The sequence below is a fragment of the Parasteatoda tepidariorum genome, chromosome 10 (assembly GCF_982258835.1).
Source record: "Parasteatoda tepidariorum strain Cologne lab strain chromosome 10, Ptep-v5.0, whole genome shotgun sequence".
Taxonomy (NCBI): domain Eukaryota; kingdom Metazoa; phylum Arthropoda; class Arachnida; order Araneae; family Theridiidae; genus Parasteatoda; species Parasteatoda tepidariorum.
The window spans coordinates 11,381,299-11,396,186 of record NC_141764.1 but is presented as its reverse complement, the minus strand read 5'-3'; the positions used below and the strand labels follow the sequence as shown (position 1 = coordinate 11,396,186).

Genomic DNA, 14,888 nt, shown 5'->3' with positions numbered 1-14,888 from the left:
TACGTCGCTTTTACATACATTTAATTAATTTTACATTTGATCGCATAAGAGAAAGTGGTCACGCTATTCTTCGTAATAATTAATATGCCCTATTCATAAGGGTGTTTTTTTTAATCTTTAGAGAAGGAAAAATTAAAAAGTCATAGTTTAAGTACTATAAAATCGAAGTTATAATTTTAATCTCTATGTTGGGCAAAAATGCAATCGATTGCATTTTTTGATTACAGTAATCAATTACTTGTAATCAAAGATAACATAATTTTTATTACACCTCTAATCGTGATTACTACAAACAATTACAGTAATCATTTACTTGTAATCGTGATTATAAAATTTGATTACAGCTGTAATCGTGACTACAATAGTCGATTACAGTAATCAATTATTTGTAATCGTGATTACAACTTTTAAAAATTTTGATTACAGCTATAATCGTGCTTACGTTGATTGATTACAGCAATCAATTACTTGTAATCTTGATTACAATTCAGCAAAAGTTTGATTACAACAGTAATCATGATTCCAAGTAATTGCGATTACATTACAAGTAATCATAACAAAAACGATGGCGGGCAATTATGATTGCAATTAATTATCAGTATGTATTACAGTTATTATCGGTAATTATGGTAATTATCTGTAATCAATTACAGTTGTAATCGATTACTGTAATCGACGCCCAGCTCTATTACTAACTAACACTTGCCGTAAAAAAAAATAACTAGGGCTTAAGAGACCCCTTTCATCTTGGATATTAGGTTTATTTTTTGATTTGCGTTCTTTTTAGCATTTTGTATACTTAAAACTTTTGTGATGACAGAGCATTATTTGACAGCGCAATATCTTTAAAAAAATTGAAAAATAAAATGGCCACTTTATTAGACTCGAAAAAACAGCGCTTGATAATTTTTAGAACTTCTTGAGTTTTAAGGAAATAAAGTTTAGAGTAAGTAACTAAAAACTAAACGTTCGTTAGTTCTTTTTTTTAATTTATCCGTATTTGGTATTAAAACAATTCAAAAATTTTGTGAATCAATATTTTATTTCAACTAATACCGAAACTAGCATTCATGCACTCTTTTAAGGGTGCAGCTAATTGAAACACCAATAAATGGGGAAGCTTATATTAAAATCAGATGTATTTAGTCCATTTTGAATTATTTTAACCTGATGACAACAGTAGATTTTTAGCAATGAACCACACGTGAAAGTTTCTTGTTTTTCACACGCTGTTGAGCATTCCACAAAAACTAAGTTAACTGCTATAGAAGACATGTAATTTTTTTTCACTGTTTATTAAAAAAGTATTATGCTCCAGAAAAAATATTTAAATAAATCTATCAACTCTATTAAATATATTTATTATAATTACTTCCAAACCGTTACGGTGTTAGGCTTAATTCGAATTCATCGTAATATTTTGTCTGTGATGTGTGTATGTGTTACGGTGAATGACGGAAATAGGCGGTTGTTGACTTCCACCGGTGAAAGCTGATAATCACATAGTCGCTTTAGTAAATGTCCGAAATATATACTAGGTCTAGTTGAGTGCTACTGCCTGGTATACATTTGCCCGGTATGCCCTATATCGATGAATTTTAATGGTTCAATGCCACTGCTCGTTATGCCATACATCAATGTTTTTGTTTAGGGTCAAGAGCCCTGTATGCATTTAACTGGTACTCCGAACACTGATGTTTCTCCTGATTTGTCCTCAGCAGATATTAAAATATCGAATAAATATAATAATATCAACGAATAAATTAATATCAAATCGGATATAACAAATATTTCGGACATTCATCAAAACTATACGATTGTTGACATTCACCAGTGAAAGTCGACATTCTCTTGATTTCGGTCATGAATGGTAGCATATGTTTTTGTTTCTGTGATGTGAGCAAACTAATTACATTTTAAAAATGAATGTGCATGTGCATTCTAAATTCATAACTTACTTAATTGTAAATATAACTTTACTGAGTCTTTTTGAATAATATCATACTTAAATTATAAATTTTTAAGCAACTAAACACTAGAAAAGAAAATTCTGACACCAAGAAAATTTTTAAAAAAAGTTGTGATCCTTATACGATCACTGGTTACGCATTGGTCAAATGATTTTTCTTTCTGGATTGACTCCGTTAAATATTTCAAATCATGGGTTGCAAGAACTGTCTCAATAGATGTTTGTCGTCGGATTGGTTTTCATATCCTTCCCTATGTACGTGTTTCAAGACGTCACAAAATACTTTTCCTTTTTTCAGGATTCATATATATATTGAAATCACCGTCAAGCCAGTCATTATACGATAAAATTAAAAAGGATATAAAAATACTTTAAATTATTGTTACGTAAATACATTAAAAATGCCTGATAGTGAAAACGAAAAGAAAAACAGCAGCGCACGCCATAGCAACGCAAACAATGATGACGCATGCGCACTGTTTACTATTATACTCTTGAACACAGTTGAAAAGTGTGTGGACGCCATCAAATCCAAAGCAAGACCCATTTTGCCATTGGGTAAAGCATTCTTTGACTCTCATTAAATGGTGAACCGAGAGTCATATGTGGAATTACACTACGCCACTTTAGTGTAAAATAATTTCCACTAATTTTGGCGTTGAAATACACAATTTTTTTCATGTTACCCTAAATGACGAAATCAAGAGAATGTCGACCTTCATTCGTGAATGTCAACAATTACGTAGTCGCTTTGGTGAATGTCCGAAATATTTTTACATCCGATTTTATATTAATGTAATCGTTGATGTTATTATATTTATTCGATATTTTAATATCGGCTGAGAATAGATTAGGAGAAATATCAGTGTTTGGAGTACCGCTTAAATACATACCGGGCAGTGGCACTTGACCCTAAAAAGCACCAGTGCAGGGGCAGACTGGGCAAATGTATACCGGTCAGTGGGACTTAACTAGACCTAGTATGTATTTCGGACATTAACCAAAGCTACTATGTGACTGTCAGCATCCACACATTCATTGCTTAAGGATTCTAGACAACTTCATTTTAATAACTGGTCAATGAGCAAGGGTCACAAAGCGGCCCGAAAGGAATTTCAATAATAGTTTAATACTTGGTGCGGTAGCTCCCTAGTTTAATAAAATTTTATTACTCTCTACAAAATCAAATTATCAGGAGCTCAAAGACTTTTTCGATGCTTCGAAAATGCGAAATTTAAATTTCGGAAATAGTATTTCTTGCACTCCAAATATTTCATTTTATATGCCAATAAAAAAATGTTTGTTTTTAAGAATAAAATAATAATGATTCTTTTATTTCTTTTACAGATTCATAGTCAACATTGTGAAAAATTTATAGCCGGTTGTTAATGATGCAATAAAATTGATGGTAAGTTCGCATTTAATAGTTTTATAACAAAGTTTCTATAAAGAATATTTGAGAATGGCAATTATGCGCTTTAAAAACTATTGTTGCAACAGCCCTCCGATTTCGGCATTGAACAACTCAAAAACTTCTGCGAAAGAACATTTTATTTCAAATTGACAGCATATAAAGCGTTCTTACAAATTTGTTTACGTTCGTACAAAGTGTAGATCTAAACACTAATAGATAATTCTTATACCATAACTCATACGCATTCGCACCATTATTTCCGTTCACGAAAAAAACAAATTCCAAACCAATACTTTGGATATCGTGAGTAAATTGTAAACTATCGAGTACGAAGTGGCAGGAGTTTGTTGTTATGCATAATGCTATACACTGCACCAAAAAAATAGAACACCCTGAATAACTTTTAATCTAATGATCGGATTTTCGCGATCTAGGACTCCAACTTAATGGCTCGAATTGGTGACCTCAAATATGCTATTTAATAAGGTATGGAATGTTTGTATGGAATTATCCTAGGTTAAACGAATTTTATAATTGTGAGCAAAAAATTTTCAATTCGCTTAAAATGTTCTCGAGTTGTAGTGAAATAAGCAAAAAGTAAAATTATTAACATTAAGGGGTCCAAACTTTGAAGCGCTCTCCTGACCAAATTATTGAGACCCTATTTCCCTGATTGCATCTACCACCTATATTTTGGGGGTCAGAAATCTGAGTTCGTCAGAATAAAAAAATATGTTTATTCAGAGAAAGTACGTTTTTGTGTCTGATTTCGTAACTGAAAATATCATCTGTACTTATTAATTAGCATATTTGAGATCACCCCATCAAGTCCGTAAGATTGAACCATAGAACGTGAAAATATAGATCAGAAGTTATTTAGGGTGGTCCGTATTTTTTGCTCACTGTATATCAACAGCAACAAAGATTAACCGTATTTGTGTTAAAATTTATGTATGTTTTTAGTTGTGCAATACGGATAATTGAAATTTAATTTTTAAATCTCTGTTTCATCAAAAAATTTTATAATATTAAATTTTATGATTTTAAATTTCTATCATCGTTTATTCTGCTAAGCCTAATTCGAATTTATTTTAATAACCTCTCAGAACTACGCGTATGTTTGACTTACAAATTTAACTAAGTTTGCTTACTTTAAATTACTTAATTAAAATAATTACTTTACTGACTCTTCTGTGAGTCATTATTATTGTTATATTATAATAATTAGTCTTATTATTATTATAAATTTTGGTTGCAAAAAATACCAAACTGACAGCTTGCAGCGATTAGTGTATAAGAACGTTCTTGACGTTTGACTACACCCAGAATTTCCATTGGTTCTTTGGTGTAAAGTAGTTACTATATTTTTTGGTGTTAAAAAAGCACTAAAATATAATACAGTGTATTGAGAGCCGTGATTGCTCAGAGGATAGAGCGTTCGCCTTCCAATGACGTGAACCGGGTTCGAATCCCAGTAACGGCTGGTCGATACGAATTTGGTAGCCGGCTTGTGCCGACAACAGTGCTGGCGTAAAATATCCTTAGTGATGGACAGATCATGGGTTACAGTCCACATACCGTCAGACTAAGCGAGGGAGGTTTTCGTGGTTTTCCTCTCCACGTAATGCAAATGCGGATTAGTTCCATCAAAAAGTCCTCCACAAAGGCCACTTTCTCCCATTACTCGATCCAGGAGTTCCCTTGTCTTCTGGATTGGGTTCAAAATTACAAGGCTAAGGAGTTGAACATTTTTAGTCGTAAGCCTTAAAAAAATTGAGTCGACTGATCTTGATTAATTGAACTTTTATATATATATATATATATATATATATATATATATATATATATATATATATATATATATATATATATATATATATATATATATATATATATATATATATATATATATATATATATATGCTTCATACTATTAAAAAGTAAATCTTAAAAGATACATTGTAAGGCTTATTAATTATACCCGTAAATAAACTATTTCGTTCCTATTTTCACCAAAATGGAACTCTTTATGAGGTCTTATTAAACTTGACAGGGCGACAGCATTAATAGTTAAGCCGTATTCATGGACATTATTAGTTTTCAGAGGGAATTAAACGGAGAAATGAAAAAGGGAAGCTATAAAAAGCAGCGTCCCTTTTTAGCAACTAATTACTTTGGGACGAGCGTTGCTTTTTATAGACAAGGACCTTGAAGAAAATGGGGATGATTTAAATGTGATACTAAGGGAAAGATTCCTGATTAATGGATTTTCTTAAAAAGGAACAGAAAAAAAGCTTTATTTACGTTACACGCTCCCGTCTTAAAATGCATAAACATTTTGGAAAATATCTAGGAGTACACAATGTCTATTAACAAACTCAGTTTCTTTTGTGTATTGCGTTAAAAAAATTTACATAGTTTTCAGTTCTGATTAAACAATAATAAATCAAAAGCAAGATTGTTTTAAAAGAGACAGAGAGGAAAATTGTAATTTCAAATTTTCATTTTTTATAAAAATTTTGTTTTTTAACCCGTGTATGTAAATTATCAATTTTGAAGTAAATTATGAAATTTATAACAAAGTATTTATTAACATTTAAATTTTTTGTTTTTCTTTCAACTTAAAAAAAATTCCGTGTGTTTTTAATACCGGAGACTTGCTTTACATGATTCGGTAATTGTCACAAAAATATTTCCTGTAAATTGTCGCACAACAGAACTAGAAGTAGCTATATTGTTTTTATTCATCACTTTGAAAAATAGGAAAAACTTAATTGCTATTCATTGGAATGTTAAATAATGGTTTTAAAGAATTCTAATTTTCGATTAAAATCCTTTAGCCAATAAGAATATTCGTACTTTCGTTAAAGCAGTGAGAAAAAAAAACTTTTTAAACTACATTTATTTAATTTTGAAAAATCTAAATCTGACAAACAGACGCAATCAAGATAAAAGTAAAAATCCGCTTAGTCATATAAAAGTACATAACACTTTTTTTTTCCAATTTATCTACTAAACATTCTTTTTGTTCTCTCATTTTTAATCCTTTAATGGCACTTACATTAGTATTTAACCAAGTTACTTCTCTTAGTTGAATGTTTTTTAGCTTAAAAAATCGTTTTATTCTCTTAGGTATGTCGAATTCCAATGCTTCCCTCATTTTCAAAAATAGGAACAAAATAATTTATTAAAGTACTTATAAAAAAGATCGAAAAACCCCCCTTCCAATCGAAGAGCATTAGTTTTATTACGAATAAAATAAAACGAGCCAATGCCTAGCTTTAAGAAAGGCATTAGATCTTGTTATTTAAAAAAAAAATGAAGTATATTTTATTTAGATATGATTTTTTATTTTGACTTTATTGTGTTGAAATTATTAAAGGAATAAGTTAATGTATTTTTTCTTCCGGCTGTTTTGAAAATTTAATGTTTTCATTGAGTTAAAGAAGGAGAAATTCTACGAAAAGAATCATAAAAATTGAGAAAGCCATAAATTTTATGCGAATCGGAAAGGTTCCAAATATTTAAATGTTATTACTAAATTCCATTTCTTTATTGGACTTTTTGAAATTGAGTTTTTGTGAATAAACATAAATTTACATTATTTTCAATTAGTTTAACTACATGCTTTTAAACAGATGTGTATTACAAGCAAAAGCTGTATATTTTTCTCATTAAATATTCGTTTATATCTCATTTTTCAATGGATTTTACATGTAACTCAGAACGTTGATATACAGTCCTATGGCCAAATTATTAGACACACTATAAGATTCTATGTAAAATTATAATTATCAGGTGATACTATACAGATTTATTGTTTTTATATGATTGAAACCGGTTTGTACTTGCTTACGTTCGTGTATCAGTTGGTTAACATTGTAATGCAATACGTTAAAAATAAATACAAATAGGAAGTATATAAAAAATCTCCTGAACAAAAATCCATTACATGTATGTTTAAACGCTCGCCAATCCCCGAAAGTTGCTACGAAATCTTAAGCTGGCTTCGCTCGCTACTAACTTAGATACATTGCAAATGCACAAAATTCTAAGAATTCAAAACAATCATTCAAATCCAAAAAACAACTTTTTTTTTTAAAAAAAAAATGCATCTTTTTCGTAAATACTAAGTCATTAAAATAAATTTGAATTCAAATAAATGACATGTAATTCGTTAAACCTATTAGAAATGTGCTATAGTATAAAATCTTAATGTGTAACAGCACAACTGAGACTCATTTTTCAATGAATAACTAATAACAATAATAAAACAAACAAAATCCTGATATAAATCAAAAATCGTCAAATAAATGCTTAATATATAAATTCGTGAAAAAAAGCGTTTTCGACAAAATACTAAAATAGAGATCTATCGACGAAGACTACTCACTTCTGCCTAGCTTAATAGTATGAGATTGCCGCAGCTGATGCTCGCTGGTAATTTCAGTTTCCGCTTTTAAAATCGCTATATGTTGAGCCACCTCAGCTAGATTTGACATGTGACATTTTTAGCGGCAATCATGGGTCGATTTTCTAGCGTTGCCATTCGGGGAGTTGTAGTGAGGCATTTTTTTGTCGCCGTGTAAGAGAAATATATATGGAGATTGCCTATAAACTCGTGCAAATCATATTATTAAAACACTACACTTCGTCTAATAATTGGGCCTAATTATTATAGTGTACTAATATAATACATAATATAATAAATATCTATATATTTATATAATCTATTGTCTAATTTATCCACTCGTCGAATTTATATTATAGATCGTCTCATTTAACAAATTAATACACTAACGTAAATGAATGCAAACTGGTAACAGTCGCGTAAGACCAATAAAACTGTATAGTATATAGTTTTATTGTATATACTATATATTAAGATTCTACATATAATCTTATAGTTCGTGTAATAATTTGATCAGGGACTGTAGTCGCCCTGGTTGCGCTATAATTTATGAGTTACTAATGATATTTGGTAAACCACTGGAAACCCTTTAAAACTTAGAGAAAATTACATCTCCAAATTTAACATATAACTTTGTATCTTCTTAACATAAGGATGGATTATCTAGTGATGTGATTCTGTACACGAAAAACTCATTTCTTTATCTCTGATATATTTATTATTTGAAGAAAAAAAATCGATACTTGAAAGTCTCTGATCTATACTGAAGAAGCACCAATGAGGGCACTTCTTTTTTTCGATATGGACTGCTGTTTGATTTCGATGAGAATGACTGAAATAAGAACGAATACTTTTGTTCGATGGTTGGTACAGTTAGTCCCTAGAGATCGAAAAGGGTTGATCTATTCTGGCATCTTTCAATTACTTTATGGAATTTCGATCCTCGCAATTTCAGTTCTTTTTTTCTTCTTTTTTTTTAATGCTTCGAATACCACACTTCAAATAAATGCCCTACGCTATTTTTAAAAGTCTTTGAGGAAATAAAATGTTATTTTTAAAAAATCGATAGTTATTAAATGCTAAGCTTTATGTTTTTTTTTCTTTTCTAATATTCTCGTTATTAAGTATTATAACCCTCTAACACTGTAAGTGTTTTTTTTTTGTACGTTTTGAAAGTTTTAAAAATTGTAGAATTTGTGCTTTGACATGAGACAATGTTTTAATTAATTAATTTATATATATATATATATATATATATATATATATAAGTTCATAACGAAGAATAAAACAAAGAAAAATAATAGACATATGAAAAAGGGGGGGAAATATATATATATATATATATATATATATATATATATATATATATATATATATATATATATATATATATATATATATATATATATATATATATATATATATCAGGGTTGGGTTTTTGACGTCAAAAAGTGGTTTTTGACATGACAAGGGTATAATACTGGTTTAAACCGTCAAAAACCCGTCAAAAATGTCAAAAACTGAAGTTTGCCAAGAAAATATATAAACTTCAAAACTACCAACAGTTGCCATGCATTATATTGAAATTTAATTATACTATAGGTAATCAGCAGATTTTAAAATATTTTTTAATTAAAATTAAGGTAAAATAACAGATTTAAAATCTCAGAAATTTATATTCAAATGCATGTGCAGAAAAATTTTGCACAAAAATTGCTTAAATATTTATATTTAAAAATTTTTTTTTCTCTTTTTGATACTTAAGAAAATTAAAAGTTTATTACTATGCATTTTTGACATATAAGGAACATATAACTAATATTTATAAGGAACTTACAAGTTATGTTGTATAAATACAATCTTGATATAAGATACAAAAAAAAATTTTTAATGTTATACCGAATATCTTTATTATCCAGTATGTTAATTTGAATTTAAAAGTAGTTATATTTATGAATAATGATAAATATAATTCTTATTGTTTATTATATTTATTTATAATTATTACACTTATCATTTTAAAACAATTTTTATCTGTTAATTTTTTTTTCTCCACTTGTATTAAGAATACAAATAATGCATATCTTGAAAGCAAGAAGTAATTATTCAACAGCTGAATATTTAGATATTCAACAAAACTATATCGTATTCAGCAAAATGAAATTCACAAGTATTTGGATAAACTAAATTTTCAGCATAGTAAATGAATAGGCTGAATATACTGTAAATCGACACTAACTACTCTGTGTATTTAACAGAAAGCAATTAAATTTGAATTGTCTTATGTTAAAAAGATTATTATGAAGATTTAAAAGAATTTTAAAAAGATTTTTCTTTAAAAGAAGATGTCTAATGTACAAAACTGCTAATGTTTATCTTTAAAAATGTCTAATTTTTAGTATAATCTATACTATACGCTAAATTTGGTTATAAATAAATTTCTTAATAATATCACTGCAGATTTTCAATAACACATGAAAATGAATACATAATATTACAAAAGATGTGAGTTTTCAAAAGTACAAGATTTTGGTTACTATTCAAAATATAAGTGTTTCTTCAAAATTTTAAATTTATTTTTTCTAGAACATATTTAGAAACACTATCCTTTAAAAAATATATAAATTTTATGTATCAATTAAATTTCACATATGAATATAGGTTTTTGACATTTTCGACATTTTTGACAGTGAGGTTTTTGACGTGACGGTTTAAACCATGGTTTAAACTGTCAAAAACTGTCACATGTCAAAAACCTGCCAACCCTGATATATATATATATATATATATATATATACATATATATATATATATATATATATATATATATATATATATATATATATATATATGTAATAACAGGGCTACAACCCTGTTATCAGTGTTGTATTTAGCTTGAAATAATTGCAGTCTTAAGCCATCAGACGTTCTAAACAGGTTTATTTAAATGTAGGCTGGTATTGCTAACAATTCACGTCCCCACTCCTGCAAAGGAGGGGGAGTGGACAAGACTCCAGACAAATCCGGAACAGCTTATCAGGATCACATCATGATGAAAAGGACACGCAAAACTATGCGTTCTTACGTTTTATACCAACACAGATTTGAGGTAAAAAGGCACACTTCGTACATTCCTTGTAACCTTACGCATTAAGGAAAATCATTTCTGCTTCCTTATATGGAAGTGAAAAACGGAACGATTCTAAAAATAACTCTTCCTTTGAAATATAAATCTATTTATATTTCAATGGTATGTTTTCAGCCTTGAATTCCCAAAATAGAATCTCTCTACGCTTATTCTTTAACAAAGACATTTTATGAAAACGAAAGAGTTTTAATTCTTTTATTAATACAAAAGTATTTAATTTTTGTATTACATATATATTTGTGTGTGTGTGCGTGCGTGCGTGCGCGTGTGTGTGTGTGTGAGTGAGTGAGTGAGTTATAGAACATTTATTATATCAGGTATTATATTAGTGTATCCTAATAATTAGACCAAATTATTCAACGCACTGTAGTGTTTTAATAATGACATGATTTGCGCGAGTTTAGAGGCAATACTTATACATTTAAAAATACATGTAATGGGTTTTTATTCAGGAGATTTTTTTATATACCTCCCATTTGTATTTATTTTAAACGTATTGCATTCCAATGTTAACCAATTGATACACGAACGTAAGCAAATACAAACCGGTTTCAGTCATCTAAAAACGAAAATGCGGTATAGTATCACCTGACAATGAAGATTTTACATAGAATCTTAAAGTGCGTTCAATAATATGGCCTGGGACTGTATATATATATATATATAACGTCGTTGCCGAGTGGAAGGATTAAAACAGGTCATAGGTCGGGAAGGAGGGTACAAAATTTATTTATTAATTATTAGACAAGAGCAGTCATGAGAATGAGTAAAAGTCCACATGAAAAGTTGCGCTCCTTGGTTATATGTTAGGGAAAATCTTGCAAAGTAAAATGTCTTAATTTAGGGAAAGAGGGAAATCTTAGTAGTTGCTATTGGTTTATGAGATAGATCGAACGTTTCCCACACAAGAGCAAAGGGAAAAATGTCCTGCTCTTAATTAAATGCATAGTTGAGCCAAAAATAGATTTAAGAACAGGATGTGGCTTTTAAAAGTGTGAGAAAGTATTTCAAATAGAATAATTAATTAGGAAGAAGTTTTATAACAAAGAAACTAACATAAAAAGATCAATTGAAGCTTTTTATGTTACATATATATATATATATATATATATATATATATATATATATATATATATATATATATATATATATATATATATATATATATATATATATATAAGTTCAAAATGAAGAATAAAGCAAAGAAAAATTAAAAATATGAAAAAAGGGAGGTGGGAAATAATAAGTAAAAAAAAGTACCAAACAACAGTTTATTAAAAAAAAAGAAAGAAAAAAAATGAAATGTTAATTAAAAAACCGGAAAAAAAAGATATAATCTTTTCTTCAGCCCACACGATTATATCCGCAAAACAGAGTGCTTTCTGATATTGTATTAATAAAGCCAAAGCAAAATATATTAATACAAAATGTATTAATGTATTAATATATTTTGCTTTGGCTTTATTGATACAATATCAGAAAGCACTCTGTTTTGCGGATATAATCGTGTGGGCTGAAGAAAAGATTATATCTTTTTTTTCCGGTTTTTTAATTAACATTTCATTTTTTTTTTAATTAACTGTTGTTTGTTTTGTTTTTTTACTTATTATTTCCCACCCCCCTTTTTTTCATATGTCTATAATTTTTCTTTGTTTTATTCTTCATTTTGAACTTATCTAATGAGTGCTGTTTACTTGCAGCTTAAGCGCAATAAATGAAACTTATTGTTTTTCTTAAGTTTCTTAGTGTTTTCTTGTATTTATATATATATATATATATATATATATATATATATCGATGAGGGGTGTTTAGAATGAAAAGTTCATAGTTGATTTTTATGAATTAATCACCAAATTTTAAATATTTTATGTTATTGTTTTAAAAAAATTATTGCTTTAAAATGATTATTCTTTAATATTCTAAGATAAACATAAAATTACTGTATTTATCACACAATAAGGAAACTTTTCACGAAGCGATTACTGATAAGTACCCAGTTTAAACTTTCAAAAACTTTTGATAGCAATTTATAAATTTCTTCCAAACATTCATTACTGTTCAAAGCAAATTAGAAAGGTAATTTAAGAAAATGAACTATTAGCACGCAAGATTAAAAACAATCGATTTCAAACTCTTTCCCACCTGGATTTAATTTCTAGATGAGTTAATTACACTGAACACAAATTACAGGGAGAGAGGCGTTGATTATTCAGCGAAATAAGAAGGAACAAGGGCGTTAAGAGGACGAGGGCGTAATTTGATACAAATTAAGCACTTAATCATGGTTCAACAATGTTTTCAAAACAAATTTTTGTTTTCGACGTAACTTTGTCTGTTTGAACTTTATTTTGATGTTTCACCTAATTGGTAAAGTGTTGATTTAAATTGAATACATTACTTTTTATGTATTTATTCTGCACTTACAGTCTCTGACTAAATCATTCCATGTAAAATCTTAATTATCAGGTAATACTATACAGCTTTATTGCTTTTACTCAGCTGTAACCGGTTTTCACTTATTTACGTTGGTGTATCCATTGGTTAGCATTGTAATGCAATACGTTAAAAATAAATATAAATAAGTAAAAATTCTCCTGAATAAAAACCCATTACATGTGTGTTTAAATATAAAAGTATTACATGTGTGTTTAAATATAAAAGTATTGCCTATAAATTCGTGCAAACCACGTAATTATTATATTTTTATTATATATCGTCTAAAGCAGGGGTCGCCAAACTTTTTTGATCATCGACCCCTATATAATTTTTCGAAATCTCCATCGACCCCCACAAAAGTAATTTTCTGTTAATTTAAATAAAACTCTATTAGATACTGTATTTGTACATTTATTTTATGATTTTAAACATTTATTAAAGTAATAGTACATTGTGTAACAATAGTTTTATGAAAAATATAATAATATTGAAATTTAAATACCTTATTATTAAATAATAAGTAATTATGCATAAGTAGATGTAATAAGTAAAGTAACTAAAGTTTTACTGCTACTTGATCAATGAGATGGGTGTGCCTGGTGTTTTTTTGCAAGGTTCGCTATATTGAGTTCAAAATGGGTCAATTTTAATTTTCGTCAAAATTGGTCAATTTTTTTAATTTTCGTAAAAAAATACTAAGTATGCTATAGTTTTGTCGCGGGCTGTACTAATCCATATTATTAATGCTTACCTTCTTTTTTGTGCATTGATAAGTAAAATTGATATCTAAACCAAACGAATGGTTTTATCGAAACAATAACTAATTATCCAAAACTATAAAAGTTTTAATAATGACACTGTAAATATTCAACACAGTTTGCAAAGATAGCTGAAACTGCGTATGATATTTGCATTTTTAACGTCGATGCTCGTCACACGTAACATTTGGACAAGCGCACATCTGCATATGACTTATAAACTGCGCTGAGTTCGTGCCACTGCGCGGTGGTACGTAAATACTTGCTTCACCCCAATAAATATACGTTTATTAATTTATGTTTAATAAAGAAACTGATATTGAGTGAATTATAAAAAAAATTCACGAGTTTTACATACTTAATTAGGTATGTGTGATTTGCGTATTGAGAACTGTTTTATTTTCGACCCTTCCGATTCGGATCGACCCCCATTCGCCCCCCTGTCTCAGATCGACCTCCGCTTTTGTTAAATATACTCCTGGGGGTCTATATAGACCACTTTGGCGACCTCTGGTCTAAAGTATCCAATGATCGCATTTATATAATATATATCGTCTAATTTAACCAATTGATGCACGAACGTAAACAAGTGCAAACCGGTTTCAGTGGCGTCAAAAACAATAAAGCTGTAAAGTATCACCTGATCATTAAGATGTTGCATAACATCTTATAGTGCGTCTAATAATTTGGCCAGCTACTATATATAAATATTTACAGTTTAAATTTTTTTTCTTTCTAATGACGCCAAAATT

General features: G+C 28.7%; 1 protein-coding gene across 1 annotated transcript in view; it reads left to right on the top strand.

Annotated features, from left to right (window-relative positions):
* Positions 1-14,888, top strand: part of LOC107454198 (cytoglobin-1) — a 156,699-nt gene that overhangs the window by 69,943 nt on the left and 71,868 nt on the right. Inside the window, exon 2 of the mRNA XM_016071303.4 lies at positions 3,317-3,377. The gene's annotated coding sequence lies outside the window, so the exon portion shown is untranslated. The remainder of the gene's footprint in view (positions 1-3,316; positions 3,378-14,888) is intronic.